The sequence below is a fragment of the Sphaeramia orbicularis genome, chromosome 4, assembly GCF_902148855.1.
Source record: "Sphaeramia orbicularis chromosome 4, fSphaOr1.1, whole genome shotgun sequence".
Taxonomy (NCBI): Eukaryota; Metazoa; Chordata; class Actinopteri; order Kurtiformes; family Apogonidae; genus Sphaeramia; species Sphaeramia orbicularis.
This window is the reverse complement of record NC_043960.1, coordinates 14,356,799-14,380,269: the sequence shown is the minus strand read 5'-3', so window position 1 is coordinate 14,380,269 and position 23,471 is coordinate 14,356,799. Positions and strand designations below refer to the sequence as shown.

The window sequence follows — 23,471 nt, the reverse complement described above, 5'->3', positions numbered from 1 at the left end:
AATGTCCATTTAGCTGGACACCATGTGTTTAATTTTAGAGGCAAAGAAACCTGTATTTACTGATATACTGTGTGAAAACTATGAATTTTTTTTTTTTTTTTTTTTTTTAAAGATAATAGAGATACTATGCAAAAAAAACCTCAAAAACCTTGTGTTTAACCCTTTCATGCATGAATTGTGAGAATCTCAGTTAAGATTTTTTTCTTCAGTGTTTTATTCCTCCTTGAATAAATTGAGTCTTGATTGAGTTTTTTTTTTTTTTTCTATGGCATTACAAAAATATCCATGCATTTAATTTTTGAAGTAAAGAAACGTGTTTAAAACCCAATATCAGAAAGTGATATGACAACAATGAAATAAAAACATTTTTAATGCTGCTAATCTGATGTCTTCTCACATTTTAACATATTCTAATGCTAGTAATTACTCACTTCATGGAGATAATATGCAAAAAAAAAACCTTCTTGTCAAACAAATAACACTTGATTTACACTTAAACATGTTACTGCAGATCAGGTTTATCAAGAACAGTAAAGTTACAGTAATAGTCTGAATGCCAGTGTATGGGATGGTGCGTAAGTGTTCACTGTGTTGGCTGATATGGAACTAAAACATCAAAACCCATTAATATACAAGAGAACAGCTGGAGAAGAACTGTCCACTGTAGTGACATATGCATGAAAGGGTTAAAAAACAAAACAAAACAGTTAATTACAGCATTTATAGTGGGGTTTTTTTATACTCAAGCATGTTACTGCAGATCAGGTTTATCTAGAACAGCAAAGTTACAGTAATGGTATGAATTGCAGTGTTGGGGATTATGCATAAGCATCCACTGTGTTGGCTGATATCGAACTAAAACAACAAAATCCATGAATATACAAGAGAACACCGTTGAACAGCTGTCCACTGTAGTGACCACTATGCATGAAAGGGTTAATCCCCGTGTCACATCTGGAATTGTGTTGTACATTAATGTTCATGTAGACATCGTGACAACTGTCTTTCCTAAAAGACACGCCCTCCCCAAGGTCAGCATTTTATTCAGATGGTTGTGTCTCTGTTTCCCACCTCACTCTGTCTCTCTCTCTCTCTCTCTCTCTCTCTCTCTCTCTCTCTCTCTCTCTCTCTCTCTCTCTCTCTCTCTCTCTCTCTCTGTCAGGCCTTTTGTATGTTTCCTTCTAAAGAAGCTGTCAAGCTGTACTGTTTAAGGGCTCACAGGAGGGACAAAAAGCATACTTTGTTTTGTTTTGTTTGCCTGCCGTGGCGTTCGGCTGACTTGAGTGAGTGGAGGAGAGAGGGGTAAAGAGAGGAGAGTTAGAGAGGGAGAGGGAGAGGAGTGGGGGTAACATGTAATTTACTGTTTGCCCCTCTCTACTGTACGTTGCTTTAGTTATGCTAATGCCACTCTTTGTCAGGCTGAGGAGATAGCCATCAATCAGCTGTCAATTGGTCAATTGGAAGAAAAAAAGATAGAGAAAGAGGAGACCCCCTGTCCCCTCCCTCCTCGTCCTCTTCTTCTTCTTCTTCTCCTCTGCTACCTAGCGGACTTGGGGGTCCTGGGAAAGCCTGGCAGCTGGATCCGGATCTGGATTGAGAGTCCAGGTGGAGGGAACAATAACTTAAGACTTAAAGACTTAGACAAACTTTATTGATCCACAAGTTAAATTAGTCAGTCACAATAGCTTAGTTACATACATATAAAAACAGTCTTGAAAAAACACCAGCAAAAAAGCAAAAAAAAAAAAAAAGAAAGTGTGAATAATTAATATAAATAGAAAACACTAATAAAGCAGAAAACATACAAGATTTGCATATGTACAAATCTACAGGCTATGGAAGTAAATACACACTATATATGTACACTAATAAAGCAGATGAAAAAGAAAATAACTAAATAAAGCACCAAGAATCTTTTTTTGTTGGTGGTGGTTTGTGATAAGCTTACTTTGTTTAAAAAATAAAGAAAGAAAAAAAAAAAAAAAAGAAAGAAAAAAATCCTCTTTCTTTTTTGTCATCTGGTTGTTTTTGTTAAGTGTTTTTAAAGAAGCGTCCGTTTAGAATATGACATCTCAGCAAACTTTTCATGCCGTTGGCCACTGTCAGAAAAGGACAAACCCTTTTATTATGCTAGCTAATGTTAGCGCTAAGATAAGCTAACAGGCCCATTAGTGCCAGTTCATTTAGCTCGTTAGCTGAAGCCTCGGGGCTGATGACATTCATTACATATCATTAGCGCACAATTAACATGTCTCACTCTGACACCGTCGCTCTCAGTGTTACATGACACTCTGAATCATGTTTTATGAAATGTTTCCGTCGCCGTGACATGATTTATGAGTTTTACATGACATGGCTTTTATTACATTAACCAGCTGTAATCATAAAGGGTGGTGCAAACACTCATTCCAGGTCGAGAGTCACAGTGTTGTAGCAGTTGATTTAATATAATTTTTCTCTCTCTGTCTCTCTCCTGTTAATTTATTTCTCATTTTATTACTTCCTTGGCTGTTTATCTTCCTGGAATGTAATTTACATTCCACAACACATACAGTGCGGCAAGGTCGATTTTTCTGAAGTTGTTTTCAGGTCTCGTTTTCAGAAGATTACTGGGTATCCTACCGCTATGGAGGAAAATAAATCTTTATGATAATTACATTATAGATGTCTCAGATTTATCAGCTGTTAAGGTTAGTTCTGAAGTTCAGCTTCAAACCTATAGACATTTTAGAATTTGTGTGACTGGACATGCACTTTCCATTGTTCATGTGCTGAAGATCCAGATACTGATTATATATAATATGTTAGTTAATATAAGATGTTTTTTAAGGTTTTTGTAGTGCAAATGTTAAACTGCAGAGTACATGTTCATGCTTTGTGGAATTTTAGTGTAAAAAAACATAAACTCATTTATTATTCTTAGTTTCCAATTGCTTCATAGAATAAAAAAATACAGCAGCAAATATAGAAAGGAATAAAAACATCACATGGATTATCAATCATAAAATGAAAATATGATAGATTGCAAGTAAATCCAGTAACTTTTAGGCTTTAGTCATTTTTATTTATTGGATACGTACATTTTATCTTTCATATTTATGATATAACTGTTATTAAGCAGCGCAGTGTTTCTGATGCATAAAGTAAGGTTAATATTATTTCACTTCTTTTTTGTTTGTTTTTTTTGAGAAATAAATATTCTGGAAAACCAAATCAAGCCCAAACAGCACGGCTGAAAAGAATATTGCAGTATGATATCAACTATTAGTGTCATGATAGAGCGTCTACATACAAAACGGTAACTTTCTTTCTGGAAATTTCTTACAAACCGAAATCATCACCGCCTGATTTCTTGCTTCTTATTTGTTTGAAGTAAAGGCTTTGTCACGTCGCTTTAATCAATCTTGTAATGCAGAGTCTTAAGAAGTATTTCATACACAAAGACCTGCATGTGTGGCAAAACAGTCCAGCACTACACACCCACCCACCCACCCACCCACTGAGGTACAAACACTGCTATTCTGTTTTTTGTTTTTTTTTTTTCTTCCTCCCTATCACATTCACCCACCTACTGATCTACACACAGTCGCAGAGAGAGGGAGCAGTATTGATTTTGCTGTCTCCAGGCTGTTGAGTGTGTGTACTTGTGTGAGTGTGTGTGTATAAAAGGGATTAAGGCCCTCGCTCAGCTGAGATACCATCAGCCATCAACCCTGCTAGTCCGCTTCGGGCTTTCCCGGCTGCCGCATTGTCTATTCTGCTCCGCTATGTGAAAAATGTTGAATATCAACAATGGCTTTCAGTGGTGTATTGTTGAGTTTTTGTATGAACTAATCTTGCCTCAGTGAAAGAGACCTAGGGCTTGGACAAAACGTCTAGAGCCACAGCATTCCTAGCTGGCTCTCCCCTTGAACACTGAGCAGAAGGCTGGGGCTGAGGGAGACACAGTTAGAGGGGAAGGCAGGCTGGAGGAGAGGAAGAGGCAGGGAGAGGGAGGCGAACCGGGGCCGGGGTACGAGCTCCGAGCCCGGGGCTTTAAAGGGCGACAGGACATGGGAGAGACTAGGCAAGAAAGTGGGGAAAATTTGGGAAGGGGGGGGGGGTAAAGATGGGATGGTGGGAGGAAGGTAAGAGAGGTGGAGGCTTGAGGAGAGGCCGGAAAAATGGTAGGCTTAGAGGAAGGATGCAAAAAGACAGTGGAAGGGGGAGGAGGTGGGGGCCAGGTGAGGCAGGAAGACAGGAAATTAGGAGGTGATGTCAGATGAGTGAAAAAAATAAGTTTCAGGCTGAAGAAGGTGATAAAGATGAGGATAACTTTGGGAAAAAGTCAGCCACAAAAGAGGCTAAAACTAACAAAAAACCCAGCAAAAACAGTCCAAGTTTAGGAGTAGAGAGAGTGTTTTGCTTTCCCTGCCATGGATGTAATACTGGTTTGGATGGCAGCCGGTGTCCAATCAGACGACAGGACTACAGGCCTTGTCATAATGACAACCATGACATCACAGCAAGGTAAGCCGACTGAAACAGACTAAATAATTACCCGACTCTTGACTCTGACCGCAATTCTGACTTCAATTTAAATAGAACATCATGACTGGCTCTTTTTTTTTTTTTTTTTTTTTGAAGAAAAGTGTGTGAATAGTCCAGGTGTGGGTGCAGATGTGGAGCATTGGAGGCCAAGAGGAGTTTGCTTGGAGGCCTCCTTGCAGTGCTGGTGTTTTTTCCATGCAGATTATCTACTATCAAAGTGCCCGTGGCGCTGCTTAGAACGGGGTTTCAGTGTATCTGTGTGTGATGCAGTGTCTCTCGTCTTTCTCAGCGTGTCTCCTTCCTGTCCTGCTGTTTGTGATGAGGCTCCTGCAGATTCAGGGAGAGTGGAAGAAGGATGGAAGGATGGACTCAGTACTGATATTTCATCCCGTGTTTCTCGACATTTGCTACTTTTCAGACCATAGCAGAGTTTTCCTGTTAAATTAGCAGTTGTGTTTAATTTCTGTGGTATTCTAGTGAGCAGTGGTTGAATCTAAATTTGAGATACCTGCGCTTTACCTACTTCCATTTTTTGCATTTTTACACTTCCATATCAAAGGAAAATACCCTGTTTGTTTTAATATTCCAGTGCATTTATCTGAAAACCACATCTCCAAGTCATTTTTTTTCCTCCTTAAGCTAAAAAAATCTGTCTTTTTATGTTTCCGGGCACATTAAAAGTCTCCTTTTTAGACATGCATAGTTCTCACTGTGCAGATACAAAGTAGATGAATGTGCAGCAGTAAATGCAACATGCATATTAACGCACTGACATTTCATACTTTAAGTACATTTTGCTGAGAAAACATACTTTTGCTTCGTTTTAGATGCAGAGCCTTTAAGTAAAGTATCCCAGTACTACACTAACAACAGTGCAAGACCAAATCCTGTTCATATGTCTCTGCAAAAACACTACAATTTACACATCTTTCATAACTCTTGTTTTCTTACTCGGAGATCAACATTTTCAAAGCAGTTCTGTCGCTGTTCTCTGCAGCTCGCGTGGCATCCTATGAGGGTCAGCATGGTGTGTGTGGCAGTTTGAGGTCAGTGCAACGGAAACCTGGAATTGAAAGATGGTTGGCTTAACCCCTCACCCCCAGCACGCACACACATACGCACAAAAACACACACACACTCAGACATGGGAACATCAGTGCAGTCTAATCGGAGGCCCCTGGTGATTTGTCCTCTCAGCTTGAAGCCCTGTCATTTCTCCCTGCTCTCCTCACAATTACATCCCTGAACTGAACTAGAAAATCTGCTCCAATCTAGCAATTAGTCCTGAGGCCACTGGCTGTGTGTGTGTGTGTGTGTGTGTGTGTGTGTGTGTGTGTGTGTGTGTGTGTGTGTGTGTGTGTGTATATATATATATATATGCGCTTTGTATTCCAGCCCTTGTGAGGACCAGACAGAAAAAAGCTGAGAAGGATGACAGCCAAACATTGACTTTGTCCATTTGTGTTTTTGAAGTATTATTTTAGACATCGATGGTCACCAGTCAAATTAATATTGTTACCTTTGTGTATTTTTTGTAAACAAATTAGTCCACAGTGGAGATGATTGGTAGCCTCTGTCTCACACTAATGACAGTGTTTCTTAAAATGAAGACTGCATTTATCCTGAGCTCCAATTGTAACAAATAGGATGGCTCCATTTTTCACTCTACTCCTCATATCTGAAGTTACTTCATACTAGAGGAATTTTTTTTTTTTTTATATATTTCCATCCATTAAATCTTAAAGGTTTTATAAATTTAATTACACTTGAGGACAAACTTTCTGTATTTGTATTTTTTGCTGCAAATCAGTGAAGGACATTTGTTCTAAATCTAGGTGATCTTAAGATGAAAAGAGGACGATGGAAGATATTTTAGGATTTTTTTTTTTTCTTTTCCAGGAAGAACCAGGTTAATAACAAATAAAATTTAATACAAACAGAGGACAAATAGTTGATTGAGTCTTCACTTGAATAGCACATGGTTAAATGTAAAGGTAAATACCACTTTTTATATAAGAATGCATGAAATTTAGGCTGTTCACAAAAATTTCCACTTCTTAACTCTTTCTTTTATTTATCAAACAAACTCAGGTATTAATCTTTATTTTAAAACCAAATGAATAATTTACATTATCTGAATGAGACACTATGTATTTAACTATGTAACCTTGCTGAAACCAACAAAATACATTCTTTCAAAAGTACTTGAAGGTTCATGCGTAAGTATTCCCGAAAGTGTTTTGCCCCACTTATATATCTAACCCTGGCCTTTTGTGAGGAGCTAAACTCCAAGACAATATGCAGCTATGTCAAGTAATGACGGTATAATTATGTTCTAAATAAAGAACGACAGCCGTGGGGTTCAATAAGTTATCCAATAAAGAGTCCTTACAGATGTAGCAAATCCAAATGAAAGATTGTAGTGTGTGAGGATGAGAGGATGAAGTGGACAGGGGCGGGAGGTGGTGGTGATGGTGGGAAAGGTTTTCATGGCCAGGGGAAAAGCAGGCCTGACTGGGCAGCAACAGAGACGCTTAGTGCCGCCTGGCTTCCTCCTAAAGACTCAGCCTCCCCCCCCACACACACACACATCTCGCTCCCGTGTCTCCCCTTTCTCCTCGGCCACCGCTCACTCCCTTACTTTCCTCTCTCCTCCTTTTGTCCCTTCCCTCCTTCACCCTCCGGTTCCTCCTGCTTGTTCTCCTTTTTCTCGCTCCATTCCTCCATTTCCTTACTTTTTTCCCCCCCTTCCCGTCTGGGCCATTACAGACATTCAACAGCAGGCTGAGAGGAGTGGGGGGGTGGATGGCAGGGGTTGGTGGGACGGGGGGGGGATAGAGGGGGGACAAAAGCCCTGAGATGCAGCAGTCCGACGAGAGTGGCTGGTTTTGAATAGAGGCCGGACGGCTTCTTAATGCAGCAAGTGGACAGACAGACTCGGATTGACAGACAGAGCAGACTCAACCCTTTATCCTCATCCTTTAGCTGATGCCTGTTTTGGCCAAAAAAAAAAGCACTTCATCTGCCTTGTGCCCTTCCCTCTACGCCTGATGTTTTATCAAACACATTAAGATGTGATGGAGGGATAGGTGGAGGGCGGAGGAAAAGAGGGTAATATAGCTGAAGGCCAGACACTTAAGAGGCTGACAGAAAACTTTTCCGCTTCCTAAGAGATGGAGAGGAAAACATGTGGATGGGATAGAAGAGTGTGTCTGCATTTCTTTGAAAGGGCTGCATCTCTTTTATTGTACATTAAGACATTACACTTTAGATTTTTACTCTTCCTGCTGCACACTGTTGCTAGGGTTAATGCTGAAGGAGAAATATTGACATTGAAGTTGGATGTAGTACATTAACCCTGACAGACCTAGAACTATTTTAGTGGCAACTTCCAAATGAAATTTTAATCTACATTTCCCCTTTTCTAATCAATTTATCACCATTTATTATAGTATTACCCTGTACATTTGCTTTTTTTTTTTTTTTTGGTGAAAATCTGATCTTTTCTTATATTTAATTCACTGATCATGTAGATGTTCATAAAAGCTCAGAGTAAATTCAAAGATCATTTAATCAAAACAAAGAAAACTGAAGAAAAAGTGACTTAAAGCAAAATATATAATTAACTGAACATACAATGAAGTATCTACAATCACTGTCATTGGTCAAACTAAATGGGTTTCACTGGTGAATGTTGCAGATGACGAAGTGTCTGAACATCTAAAAAGCAAAAAAGGACATCTGATGCTGCTGAAAAGCTGAGAAACTTTGTTTTATCTGAATCATTTCAATGTACTGATGAAATTAAAGTCTTTGAAGAGGTGAACTCATAGGTTACAGTCTAAATAAAACTCGTACCGTAAAAGTCATACCATCGGATTTCAGTTTTTTCTGATACTCATTTTCTGTCCTTCTCAGTAGTTGACAGCAGGCGCACTAACTTTTATTTATTGAAAATTTTAAATCTGTGTTCACAATAAATCAGTCTTAGAAAGAATTTAAGCCTCATTTCAATGGACTTTTTCATGAAGAACGTGATATTGTTCAGAAAACTGAATTCATCTCCTGGTCAGCCACAAATTCCAAATAATATCTAAACATACTTTTGTAAAATAAATATGTATTTTTTTGAGCCTCATCAAAATTTGATTTCCCCAAACAATTAAAGAATTAATGAGTGTTACATACATTTAACTTATTTAACTCAACTGTGACTGTTGATACCTGTTTAGTTCATGGCCACGTTAAAGTGAGTTTCATTTTTGGTGGTTAATTGGTAGGATAGACTACTTTTATGTGTTCATATATGCTTTTGTGAACAACTACTGAGACAGAGGCCATTGCCAAATAAATATGCCAATGAAAAATTAAGTACTGACAGTTGATAATACAGTTTCACCAAAACAGTGCCAGCTTTTAGGTCCTTTTCACATTTTAACTGAATGAATCTCAAAGTAAGGTGCGCTATGTAACTGAACAGAACCGTTTGTTCAAATAAAATCCAACTGACAATGCCTCACTTTATGTAACACACTCCTATGTCCACACTAATAGTTTGTTCTTCAAGTGTTCACAACACATTAATGCATCTGTGATAGTGTCATTTTTGCTTGATGTAAAGGTAAAGTGTTCTTAAAGCTATCTTAATAATCCTATACTATCTGTTCTTACGTAGTGCAGAGTTCAGTTTGATGCTCTTCACATCGATTTGTTTAATTTGTCTTAGGTTAGGGGTAAACTCATTTTATTATCCCCTTATGGAAATTCAGTCTCTGCATTTTACTAACACACACACACACACACACACACACACACACACAGTACCTAGCATTAGCACTAGCACTAAGGGTGCGCAATTAATCGATTTTAAATCAAAATCGGATTGTTTAATTAGGACAATGTTTAAAAAAGTGTAATCGTCAAATCATATTTCATTTTTCTTGTGATTCTGGGCCGAGTGCCTCTGGGCTACCATATGCCCCGTTTTCACTATGTGGTATTGGCTCGGCTTGGCCTTTTTTGCGTTTCCATTACGAAAAAGGACCTGGAATCTGGTACCCGGTACTACTTTTTTGGTATCACCTCCGCCGAGGTTCCAGGACTGGGGACCAGATACTAAAATGTGACATGTAAACACTGCAGACCACTGATTGGTCAGAGGGTTGTCTCTGTGACCCGCCGTTTTACAAAAAACAGATGTGGAAGTAGACAGTAAATATAGCGGTACATTAATCCACATGATAACAGCCCAAAACTACACCATGGTCAGTCGAGGAGTATCAGTCTTTGGTGGCCGACGTAAAAATTCAGACGAGACAACACACAACGAGAGAGTTTATCAGCGACTCTCTGAACAGACGACACGGAAGTAACGTGCCACATCGCTATGACGACCAGGTACTATAAAGTCAGTAGTATCTTGTAATGGAAACGGTCTCCAGGAATACCAAGTCGAGCCGAGCCGAGTCGAGCTGGTTCCACGTAGTGGAAACGCGGCAATAGGCTCCTCCTCCTACCTGAGGGAGAGGTCTCCACACACCAGTTGGCTTAGGAGAGGAAAAAGTTCATGGCAAAAAAATAGCAAGAGCAAGTTGGTTGTGTGGAATTGGTAAAGCTTCAAAGTTTCCAATGAAGACCAAACCATTCCTTGCTACAAACTTTGCCTGAAGGCGGTATCAGTCAAAGACAGCAGCACAACCCACTTATTTCAGCATCTCAAACATCATCACACATCAGAGTGGGAGCAGTACATTGCATTGCGGGTTGCACATGAAAACAACATGCTGGCTAAAATGCCACCACCAGCCCAAATGGAAAATATGGTTTTCAGAGGAAAAAATGTAGATTTTATTTTTGGCCAAAATTGTGCAGCCCTAGTATCCACACATCGTACACAATGGGAGCAGTGAGCTGACATTGAAGGCACCTGGGGACCAACTCCAGATCTTCATCAGTACTGTGGTCAGGGGCACTGACAGGAGAATTAACCTATATGCACCTGATGGCAGGAAAAACTGAAAGAAGGGCATGTGGTGCAAAAAAAAACAAAACAAAACAAAACAGGTGAATATATTCTTACAACATAAATATTATAGGAGATGAGCCCTCCAAACAGAGAGAACATCAGTATTTAAGTATGATACATGTTAAACCCAACACATCATGGTTTGTGCCTAGTAACAGACAACTTATCTCCTTAGGTTGAGGTGAGTTTGGTTAAAAATGAACTCCTACTGGGTGCAATTTGGAGTCTGGAATACATATAAGGCAACAATTCTTCTTAGTTTTATTCCCACTGGCCTTCAGGCTTCTGTGGCTCAAAATGCACGATCATTAAAGATACATAGATCAAACATTCAGTAGTTCTACATCATAAACTCAACACAGAAAGTCTCCGGTTCGTCTGAAAGTCAAACCTGGAACTTCCTAATTGTGCTGCAGAAGTGCTAACCACTGCACTCACAGTGATGTTTGGGCTTCATAAAACCTTATACTTTTAGAGTGTACAATAGTGTAAAAAATTTTTCAGACACCCTTAAAATTTTGAAATATTTGTGGTAAACTATTTTTCAAAAGGCGTGGCTGCATCAGACAGACCCAAACAAATGCAAATTACTGAAAAAAAAACAAAAAAACAACAAAACTAAATTCTGGACAGTTTTTAACATGTCATGCCCTGGGTGTGTTTCATTATTTTGCCGGAAATATCCAGTTTTGACCTTGATGGAACAGAGCATGTGCAGAAGGGAGCATGAGGTTTTGGAGAATGGAACAATACGTGTCAGAGTTTGATGACTTAAGAGTGAGTCTTAATAGGGGTGCCCAAACTGTATGTTGGTCTGTCAACTTTTTTCTATGTGTCTATATCATACACATGACATGAACCATCCTTGAACCCATTGTGGCAGTTCTCGAATGAATTTTTCTCTGTATTTAACCTTTCATAAGTGATTTATCTCCATTTATTTGGATATTATTCTCTGTATTTTGCATTTTTCAGTATAAATCATGTATTTTCCTATATTTCATTTAGATGGAGACTCAGAGTAAATTCATAGGTTATTATATCAAAACAGAGAAAACTGAAGAAAAATGACTTTTTCTGCAAAAATATCAATGACTGAACATAAACCAAGCATCTCCATCCACTGTCATTGACCCAACTCCATTGGTTTTACTGGTGAATCAATGTTGTAGAAGATGACGGTGTTTCCATGTTCACTGTGGAGCCTCTGAACGTCCAAATGGCTCATATCTGATGACCATGAAAAGATGACAAACTATATTTTACACCAATTATTTACATGTATTGATAAGATTAGTGGAAAAATAATTATTAAATATTTAGATGCTTTTGGTCACCGGTGGGCATTTGGGTTTTTATGGGTTAACCCCCACAAAACCTGACATGGGTTTGACCAATCACTGTCTCATCTTTGGCAGTGAATTTGGAACTAACCCATCAAAAAAGCTGAAACCAAAAAGAAAAAACAAACCCTGCTTGCTACTCAACTCTAAAATACTAATGTGGAAGCCCAGAAACTTGCGTCTTGTAATTAGAGTTGTGTTTACAGTCGGAAATTTAAACCCTTGTACTTCTTTTTGCATTTAGGAGATCAATAAAAAAAAATAAATAAAGTGAAATAATTTTGCAAATCCATAACGCTTTGTGACAATAATCTATGTGACACACTATCAAGGACAAACAACACTTTTCTTCTAAAGCTTCAGTAGTAAACAGATGAGCTGAATGGATTTACTGTCCAGCTCCCATCTTTTATCAGCCTAATTCTCCCACCAATTATAGCAGTTGTATTTGGTGGTATTATTTTGCTCAAATGGGAGGGGTCCTTGTATAATATTTTCTACCTACATTTATTTACTTGCATGTGGTGCCTCTTTGTTGTGGGTGGTATAGGAGTATTATAATGGATTTGGCTTTGAGAGCTTAGCCGAGCAGCGATTCTGATATCAGCTGGACTTTGATCAAATGCAACAAGCCCTTAATCCACTTTAATCAGCGCAGCGTTAGTTTACTGACGAGGAGGCTTCACAACAAGCACAGCTCCTCTGAGAAGTTAGGCAACACACAGGCTGCTTTATCTGCACTGCACTGTTTATTCTAATAAACTCTAATAAAGCTCAACTTATGCTAAAAACTAATTTAGAGATCAACGTTGTAATCCTGATATGTTATTACAGCCGTGAAGGTTTGCACAGCATTAATGAACTGTTACTTGTCTTCAATTTTATTATCATATCATAGATGTTAGTCTTAGATATCCTCTGTAGTGTTGTGGATTTCTATATTAGCCTAACCCATAAAGACCAGATGCGATTTTTGTGGCAGTTCGCAAATGAATTTTTCTCTATATTTGCCCTGTCATAAGTGATTTGTCACTGTTTATTGTAATATTATCCTCTTAATTAGCATTTCTTCAGTAAAAAATTTGGATTTTTCTACATTTAATTTATTGATCATGTAAAAGTTCACGAAATCTCAAAGTGAGTTCAAAGGTTATTATGTCAGAAACAGAGAAAATGATAGATTAAGTGACTTTTTCTGTAAAATATTTAATTAACTGAACAAAACCAAGTGTCTCGATCCACTGTCATGTGTTAAACTCCATGGGTTTTACCGTTGAATCAATGTTGTAGAACAGGGGTGTCAAACTCATTTTAGTTCAGGGGCCACATTCAGCCTAATATGATATAAAGTGGGCCGAACCAGTAAAATAATATAGATAGGATAAGAACTTATAAATAATGTCAATTCCAAAGTTTTATTCTCTGTTTTTGAGTGAAAAAAGTCAAATTACGTAATGAAAATGTTTATATCCATGAACCATACGAGGGCCGTTCAATAAGTTCATGGCCTCACCCAGAACAGAACAACACAGACTGATAATTTATATTTTATTTTTCAACATAATTTCCATTTACAGCAATGCACTTGGTCCATCGATGTTCAAGCATCACTATCCCATCACGAAAGAATGTAACATCCTGTATTATAACAACCAGTATTTCTGGGTGAGGCCATGAACTTATTGAACAGCCCTCGTACTTGAACAATACATGAACAAATATGAACCTGAAAATTCTTAAGAAAAATCAGTCCAATTTTAACAATATTACACCTCAGTTTATCATTTATACATATGCATCACAACTTACAGATCCCAGTGGATCTACAAATACACAAAACATTTAGTAAGAGGCAGAATACTGGTACAATTCCACATACTTCTCTTAAGAAATTTCAGGTTCACATTTTTTTTGCAAAAGGCTAGTTTGTAAATGTAAACATTTTTGTGTAATTTTCCTTTTTTTTTTACACTACAACAAAGAGAAAAAAAAATGTAGTTTTCATTATTTATAGGTTATTCTGATAGTATTTTACTGGTCTGAGCCACTTGAGATTGAATTGACCTAAAATGATTCTAACATCCTCGATTGTTAATATCTTCAGTGTAATTTCTGCATTTCACAAATTCATCCCAGGGGCCAGATTGGACCCTTTGGCAGGCCGGATTTGGCCCCCGGGCCACATGTTTGACACCTGTGTTGTAGAAGATGGCAGTGTTTCCACGGTAACTACGGGGCCTCTGAATGTCCAAATGGGTCATATCTGATGACCATGAAAGATGAAAAACTGTATTTTCAACCAATTATTTACATGTATTGATAGGATTAATGGATCAAAAGGTATTAAACATTTTAGATCAGTACATAGTTCTGGACGATTATGGATGTTTGGGTCTTTATGAGTTAAACATCCCACAAATGAATGATTATATCTAAAAATATATAGACTAGGGGTGTAACGGTGCACTTGTTTATACTGAACCATTTCCATTTGGTTCCTTTCGATACTATATGAAGGTGTACCAAACGAATACATGTAACCTACAGGGGTTGGACAAAATAATGGAAACACCTTCTATGATGCCACAATGTTAGGTGTTTCCATTATTTTGTCCAACCCCTGTATGTGAGGAACACAAACACTTGCCTTAGGTTTCCATACGAGCCTTGCACTGCTGCTGAATTCTCAGCACCGCTGCAAAAAAACCCAAACACTTTATTCTGAAGCTGGGGCACCGATAAGGGGGTTGGGGGTGTAAACATGACAACAGTGAGTATAACAGAGGCACAGAAGCCTGGTCAGGTGTTCGATGCATGTTAAAGGCACCCACACAGTCGGACGTACTTGACTCCGCAGACATCCGCCTGGCATGTCCACACAAAGCTCAATTTTTATGACTGCGCAGGCTCCACATACGCATACGCAGTGTCACACAATGTAGGATGATGTAAATCAGGGGTGTCAAACTCATTTTAGTTGAGGGGCCACATACAGCCTAATATGATATAAAGTAGGCCGGACTATAAAATAATATAAATTATAGGATAATAACTTTTGAGTGAAAAAAGTAAAATTCCGTGATGAAAATGTTTACATCTACGAATTGTACTCAAACATAACACGAACAAATATGAACAACCTGAACATTAAGGAAAATAAATGCAATGTTAACAATATTACACCTTAGTTTAATATTTATCCATATGCATCACAACTCAGAGATCACAGTGGATCTACAAATACACAAAACAAATAACAGACAGAATATTATTAAAATTCCACATACTTCTCTTAAGAGATTTCAGGTTATTCACATTTTTTTAAAATAAAAGGCTAGTCTGTAAATGTAAATATGTATTCATCCTATTTTAAACTGTTTTTTATGGTACTTTACTGTGTTTCACGGGTATTCTAATTGTATTTTACTTGTACTGTTTTATTCATTTTTCGCAATGTAAAGTTGCTACTTTACAGTGTTACATGTACCTCATGTGACTCCCCCTACCTCCCCCCTCTTACCCTCTCCCCCAGTCTCTCTATGTCTCTGTCGCTCTCTCTTTTCTCCTTCTCTACTCTCTCTCTTTAACCCCAACTGGTCAAGGCAGATGGCCATCCTTCAGGAGTCTGGGTCTGCTCGAGGTTTCTGCTGTTAAAGGGAAGTTTTTCCTCGCCACTGTCACCAATCACAAGTGTTTGCTCCTGGAGGATTCTGTTGGGTTTCTGTAAATTTGATTTGATTTTGATTTGATTTGACAAAGCACTTTGTGACTCTGTCTGTGAAAAGTGCTCTATAAATAAATTTACTTACTTACTTACTAAACATTTGTGTAATTTTACATTTTTTTACACTAAAACAAAGAGACAAATTTACAGTTTTCATTATTTATTGCTTATTATGGTAGTATTTTACTGGTCTGATCATTTTTACATTGATTTGACCTAAAATGCTTTTAACATCCTTGGTTGGTAATATCTTCAGTGTGATTTTTGCATTACACAAATTCATCCCAGGGGCCGGACTGAACCCTTTGGTGGGCCGGATTTGGCCCCCAAGCCGCATGTTTGACACCTGTGATGTAAATGTTGGAAACTGTCATGAGAAATGTAGGAAATTGGTACGCTCAACTATGAAACCTCAAACGTCCGTGGACAGTGTGCATAACTCTGTGGGAGCCTTAAGTTTCACTTTCAGTTTTTGGTTGTTACAGAGCACACACACCCCCCCCCCCCCTTCACTGGTCTCCTTCACTGTACCAAAAACTTATCGAAAATGTATCAAACCAAAGACCCCTGTGCCGAACCAAAATTTTTCTGTACCGTTACGCCCCTAATATAGAATATGTACGTGATATTTCCAGGGGACGTCATTTAATGGACATAAATTCAGGTATACTCACTGAAAAAGGAATAAATATGAAGTCTAAACACCACTTACAAGCTTTTCTGGACCTTTAACCTCACCATCTACCTCTGCAGATGAGGTTCACTCAGTTGTCATGGAGATCGTCATCATGCGATCTACTCCAAGTCCATTTTTATCGTCATTAGGTGAACTTCTCATTTAGTTTTTTGTGCCTTTTGCAATGATTAGGAGAAGCCCATTTGTGTGTCAATTAACATAATGTATCCTTAAGTGTCTATAAATGCTCAGCTTTGGTATGAAAATAGGAAAATGTACTTTCTGTTGTGGCTTCTGCTTTGATAAGAACTACAGAGTGGTGACCAATTAAATGAAAACCAACATGAAGTCCCTTAATGAGGTTTTGTTCCAACACATGCCTCTTCGACAGCTTCAACGCTCCTTGGTGTTGAACTCTATGAACTCTGTTTGGTTGAATTCACACCATGGCATATGATTCACATCATCTTCATACCCATCAAAATATTCAGTGACCCCTGTGTCCCATGGATGGAGGAAGAGGCCACTCCCATCCAGGCCCATTATTTGTCCCATTATTTTTCACCCACATTAACCCATAAACACCCAGTGCTATTTTTCTGGCAGTTCCCAAATGAATTAGGTGATTCACCATTTGTTAGAATATCATCCTCTGTATTTTGCATTTTTCAGTGAAAATCATGTATTTTCCTATTGTGCATGAAAACTCAGAGTAAATTCAAAGGTTATATCAAAAACAGAGAAAACTGAAGAAAATTTGACTTTTTCAGCAAACATGTCTTTAACTGAACATAAAAATAAGTGTGTCCATCCACTGTCATTGTTTCCAGTGAAAATTAAGTATTTTCCTACATTTAATTTACTGATCATGTAGAAGTTCATAAATAAAGAGTAAAGTTGAGGATTATTACATCAAAAAATAGAGAAAACTGAAGAAAAAGTGACTTTTTCAGTAAAATCTCTAATTAACTGAACATAAACTAAGCATTCTCATCCACTGTCATTGATCCAACTCCATGGGTTTTACGGGTGAATCAATGTTATAGAAGATGACAGTGTTCCCACGTTCACTATGGAGCCTCTGAACGTCCAAATGGGTCATATCTGATGACCATGAAAAAAAGACAAACTGTATTTTACACCAATTATTTACACGTATTGATAGGATTAATGGATCAACAGGTATTAAACAGTTTAGATCAGTAGATGCTTTTGGTCAACATTATTGAATATTAGAATAAATGGTGATAAATGGCTTAAGAAAGGTTGAAATAGAGAGAAAAATTCATTCGGGAAGTGCCACAAAGTAGCACTGGGTCTTTATGGGTTAATGCACTACTTACAGTCCTGTGCAAAAGTCTTAGGCTGACATTAACTTTGTTGACCCACACATATGCATTTCTCAGTCTCTGTATTAAGGCACAATCTGGATATATGTGAAATATGTGCAGCAGTAAAAACAAACACTTCAGAGAAAAAACAACTTGGTAGTAGTTAGTGTGACCTCTCTTTGTGTTTAACATGTCTTTAACCCTTTTGTTCAGACCGTATGAGATTTCTGGCATTCATTGTGTGATATTTTATACCAGGTTTCACTAAACACATTTCAGATATTTCTGAATGTTTGTGCTTGTTTTTCTGTGTCTTTTAAGGCTTTGAGTGCACATACTTCTGTATTTTCTTGTTGTATCTGAAGAAAAGGAAAGAGAAGAGAAATAAGTTTCAACTTCACAAAAACAACAAACCTAGAGGTGACCTAAGATTGTTACGCATGATTGTACAAGACAATGTGATCATGTGAGGATCCAAAATCGAAGTGAAAAAATTAGAATTGGATGCCAACTTTTAACAAACAAGCAGAGAGAATCTGGTAAGGTTTCACAAAATCATACACTCTGATCTTACTTGAGTAAGGAGCACCAGACACACAAAAAACATCAAGATTTGTTTTATTCGTACATTGTCAAATATTCAGTCATTTTCAGATCAAACTAATTTAATAAATGGCTTAGAGTATTATTTCCGTTAGATACAAAATTGTTCCTCCAGTATTTGTAGCGTATTATGCCTCAGTGTGTGTGTATATTAGCAGGATAGACGATCAAACAAAGGGTTATAAGAGATGAGAGAGGATGCTTTTATTGCACAACAATAGGTTTATAAGGCTTAAACTGATCTGCAGCATACCTACAACAACGGCCAAACACACACACTCACACACACACAGACCCACACATGCCGACATGCACATGTATGCATACACACTACAACCCCATCCAACCTGAGCATGAGCCAACGACTTGCACACATAAACACAAACACAGTTGGAAAAGCCAAATCCGACTAGGACTCTAAGTCCGGCCAAGTCCATCATCTACTGTAGACACACACACACACACACACACACACACACACACACACTTAGAAACAGCCAAAACCCAGTGACACCCAGGCCAACTCCCCATTTAACACAGACACACATATGTGAAATGTGACCACACAGCTTAGCCCCCCAGTATGGCCCATGTAGCAGACCGTGTGTGTGTGTGTGTGTGTGTGTGTGTGTGTTCACAGCGGTCAGTACTGAGGCCTTTCCCTGTGGTTAGGGAGTGTGGATGGACGGATGGAGGAACAGAGAGAGAGAGAGAAAGAGGATTAGAGTGATATGGAGACAAAGAACAACAATAGTTTGTCACATTTTGTCAGAGAGGATTTTATGGAAAAGCTCATTTGGAGTCTGCCACCAACAAACAGCGATCGGAAATATGGGATTTATTTCTAAATCAGTTTTCAGAATTTGCATAAAGTTTAACAACGCCTAAGTGTGTGTGATACTTTCCAAATGGGTGTTTGAGTATGTGAGTGTGATACATCTTCCTCATTTGGAATCATCACCCCTGTATCAGTGATATTTTTGGACGCAATTTGTTTTCTTTAACCCATAAAGACCCAAACATCTACCACCTACCAAAACCATTTACTGATATAATTTGTTTAATTCCTGTTGATCCACTAATACATGTAAATAATTGGTGTAAAATGCAGTTTGTCATCTTTCAGAGGCTCCGTAGTTACCGTGGAAGCATCATCTTCTACAACATTGATTTACCAGTAAAACCCATGAAGTTGGATCAATGACAGTAGATGGACACGTTTGGTTTATATTCAGTTACTGAAAGATTTTGCCAAAAAAAGTCACTTTTTCTTCAGTTTTCTCTATTTTTTGATACAGTAATCCTCAACTTTACTCTTTACTTATGAACATCTACATAATTAGTAAATTAAATGTAGGAAAATATCTGATTTTCACTGGAAACAAACACAAAATATAGAAGATAATATTACAATAAATGGTGATAAATCACTTAAGGATGGTTCAATATTGAGGAAAAATTCATTTGGGAGCTGCAACAAATGTCACACTGGGTCCTTATGGGTTAATTACTGTTAATGTGTCCTAATGCAGTAACTTCCAAATGTACTTTTAGTTTGTTTTTGGTTTTTTAATGCAGGGAAGTATTTAATGGATTGGTTTTCTTGCACATTTGTTCATTGTAGCTTCTGAAGGACAAGGCCTTTCTTGGATGTGGCTTTTATACGACATGATGGATAATATACACTGTTGTCCGTAAAGTTAGAATCAAAAATTTTTTTACCTCTTTTCATGAAATGATTGGGACAATATAATTTATTCTTGATGAAGTGTGTAATCATTGTACCTGGTCAAAAGTGATGTGTATAAATAGGAATAAAAAGAAGAATGTGTCTGAAAACAACATTATTCCAACTTTATAGGTAACAGTGTGTATCATCTTAGAAAATTTTTACCTCATTTCTAGTCCTAAATTACTCCCTCACAATATTCTTACAAATCCAAATGTCAGGAATAGATGTATTGCTACAAATAAAATGAAGCTGACCAGATAAAACATCAAATATTGAGTCTATATTTGGTTTGTAATTAAGAAAATCACATATTACATAGTCAGCATTTCCTACTTTTTCTGCAAATCATCTGCCAATAAATGCACTGTTTTTGCCGTTGACAATGAAAGAAAAAAATATATATGGAATGTACTACACATAAGATATAAAAAGTTCAATAGAAAACACAGGTATAAATGTGTTTGAATCCATGTCACACTTTTCGTATCATTCGTATGATAAACAGTTGACAAAAGTTGCCTCTTTTAGTTACAAAGTGTTAGTATTCTTCATTTTGTGTCATGTTCACTGTCCTCCATGTTTGTGTTGCCTTCATGTACAGTCCATACTATGTGGAAAAATACAGAACATTCACTTGACACAAAATATTGCTATAAACAGTTTGATTTGCAGCTAAATAATAGAGCAGACTGAGTTTTTCTTATCAATATAAGGCAGCAGCAAGACCTTATGGAGAACATCAGATCTAGCAAAGACGTCACTTTTCTCAGCTGTATTGGTTGATTTCTTGTGATCCTTCCTCTTAAAAAAGGTTGAAAACATTGTAAATTTAGGCCCCCCAAACCCACTGAGCACCGAAACCCTCTGAAAATGTCAGAAAAACCCAGATATAATATAAAAAATGTGCAAATTTTTCTGTTTTTGTGCAGTACATGCCATCAAATTGCATCTGACTTAAAAATACGTCAAGGTAAATTTATCAGTTTTTACATTTTCCAAACTGGTTGATTTCTTGTGATCTTTTCTCTTCAAAAAAAGGGAAGTTAGGGAAAACATTGTAAAATAAGGCCCCACAGATGCACTGAGCACCGAAACCCTCTGAAAATGTCAGAAAAACCCAGATATAATATAAAAAATGTGCAAATTTTTCTGTTTTTGTGCAGTACATGCCATCATATTGCATTTGACTTAAAAATAAGTCAAGGTAAATATATCAGTTTCTACATTTTCCAAACTGCTTGATTTCTTGTGATCTTTTCACTTCAAAAAAGGGAAACTGGGGAAAACATTCTAAAATAAGGCCCCCCAAACCCACTGAGCACCGAAACCCTCTGAAAATGTCGGAAAAACCCAGATATAATATGACAAATGTGCTAATTTTTCTATTTTTGTGCAGTACATGCCATCATATTGCATTTGACCTAAAAATAAGTCAAAGTAAATTTATCAGTTTTTACATTTTCCAAACTGCTTGATTTCTTGTGATCTTTCCTCTTCAAAAAAGGGAAACTGGGGAAAACATTCTAAAATAAGGTCCCCCCAACCCAATGAGCACCAAAACCCTCTGAAAATGTCAGAAAAACCCAGATATAATATGACAAATGTGCTAATTTTTCTATTTTTGTGCAGTACATGCCATCATATTGCATTTCACTTAAAAATACATCAAGGTAAATTTGTCAGTTTCTAAATTTTCCAAAGTGGTTGATTTCTCTTCAAAAAAAAAAAAAAGGGTAATAGGTGAAAACATTGTAAAATAAGGCCCCCCAGATCCACTGAGTGCCAAAACCCTTTGAAAATGTCGGAAAAACTCAGATATAATATGAAAAATGTGCTAATTTTTCTGTTTTTGTGCAGTACATGCCATCATATTGCATCTGACTTAAAATAAGTCGAGGTAAATATATCAGTTTCTACATTTTTCTCTTGTCATCTTTTCTCTTCAAAAAAGGGAAGTTGGTGAAAACATTGTAAAATAAGGCCCCCCAGGTCCACTGAGCGCCAAAACCCTCTGAAAATGTCAGAAAAACCGAGATATAATATGAAAAATATGCTGATTTTTCTATTTTTGTGCAGTAAATGCCATCATATTGCATTTGACTTAAAAATACATCAAGGTAAATATATCAGTTTCTTCATTTTCCAAACTGCTTGATTTCTTGTGATCTTTCCTCTTCAAAAATGGTTGAAAACATTGTAAAATAAGGCCCCCCCAGGTCCACTGAGCACCAAAACCCTCTGAAAATGTCAGAAAAACCCAGATATAATATGAAAAATGTGCTAATTTTTCTGTTTTTGTGCAGTACATGCCATCATATTGCATTTGACTTAAAAATACGTCAAGGTAAATTTATCAGTTTCTTCATTTTCCAAACTGTTCTCTCTTTTCTTCTAATTTGCCCTCGTGAATTTAGACACATTACACACTTGTTGTTCTTCTAAGTGAACTAAAATGCTGATCAAATACACAGTTTAGCTAAAAACATTTATTGCATCCTTTTGAGGCCTTGTTGCTCTTTTACCTCTCACAGACGTCGCTACAGTATCATAGCCTCTTAGAAATGAGCTACTTTCAGCCACAGTTTAGTAAAAATGTCGCCGAAGCAGCAGGCAGCAGAAGCTTTCAGACGCAGGCGGTGTGAGAGGGGAAACAGCAGGATGGGTTTGAAGTGAATGAAATGATTTAATGTTTCAGCGCTGGCCTCGCCCCCGGGGAATGGAACGATATGGGTTCCTAATTGACACCAGGTCAACTGCCTCTCTCTCCCTCGCTCAGTCACACACACACACACACTGCTTTCTCTTTCACACTGTTTCTGTTTCAGCTGCCTCGCTCTCCGTCTCTCACACACATTACAGTCCCTCCAGCAGCCCAGACTGAGTCCAGTGCCGGCCGGTGGCGTCCAAACAAAGGCCTGCGCTGTCTGAATATAATGATGGATGACCACGACTCTCATATTTTATAGGGATTTCACAGGAGTCAGTGCGTTCCCAGGCTGAGCTACCAGTCAATAGCCTTCTATTAGACGGCCGAAAATCTCCATGTTTATGAATTCTTGACAAAAACAAGAAAAGTTGTATGATTTTATTAGGCTTGAATCAGCCATTGATAGTGCAGCGGTTAATGACAGCTGAATGTAATGAGCAGGGAGTGGAATGTTTTATTAGTGTCAGTATTAGTTGATTGACAGAACCCCGGTGGTCATTATGAAAGGCTTTTTGGAGTGTGTGTACAGTGTATGCACAGCAGTTATCATGGGAAAGTGTGTTTTTGTGCTTTTGGGGTGACTTTATTATCTTTTATGCAGTAAATCTTTCTTAACTAGACATTCTGACGGCTTTATTTTCTCAAAACGAGCTTAAAAAAAAATTCACTGTTGCTTATAAAATTGGAATTAAATATTTGTACCTCTTATGAAATGATTGGAACAAAATGATTTTTTCTCAATAAAGTGTAATTAGTATTCGGTTTGTAATCATTGCACCTGGTTAAGGTGATTATTGATG

At 37.6% G+C, this 23,471-nt stretch overlaps 1 long non-coding RNA gene across 2 annotated transcripts in view; it reads left to right on the top strand.

Annotated features, from left to right (window-relative positions):
- Window positions 1-3,860: 3,860 nt before the first annotated feature.
- LOC115417873 (uncharacterized) overlaps window positions 3,861-23,471 on the top strand; it is a 173,411-nt gene continuing 153,800 nt past the window's right edge. The window contains exon 1 of one of the 2 annotated variants that reach the window (XR_003935214.1): window positions 3,861-4,509. This is a non-coding gene — a long non-coding RNA (uncharacterized LOC115417873). The remainder of the gene's footprint in view (window positions 4,510-23,471) is intronic. The other variant, XR_003935213.1, reaches the window with a different exon arrangement.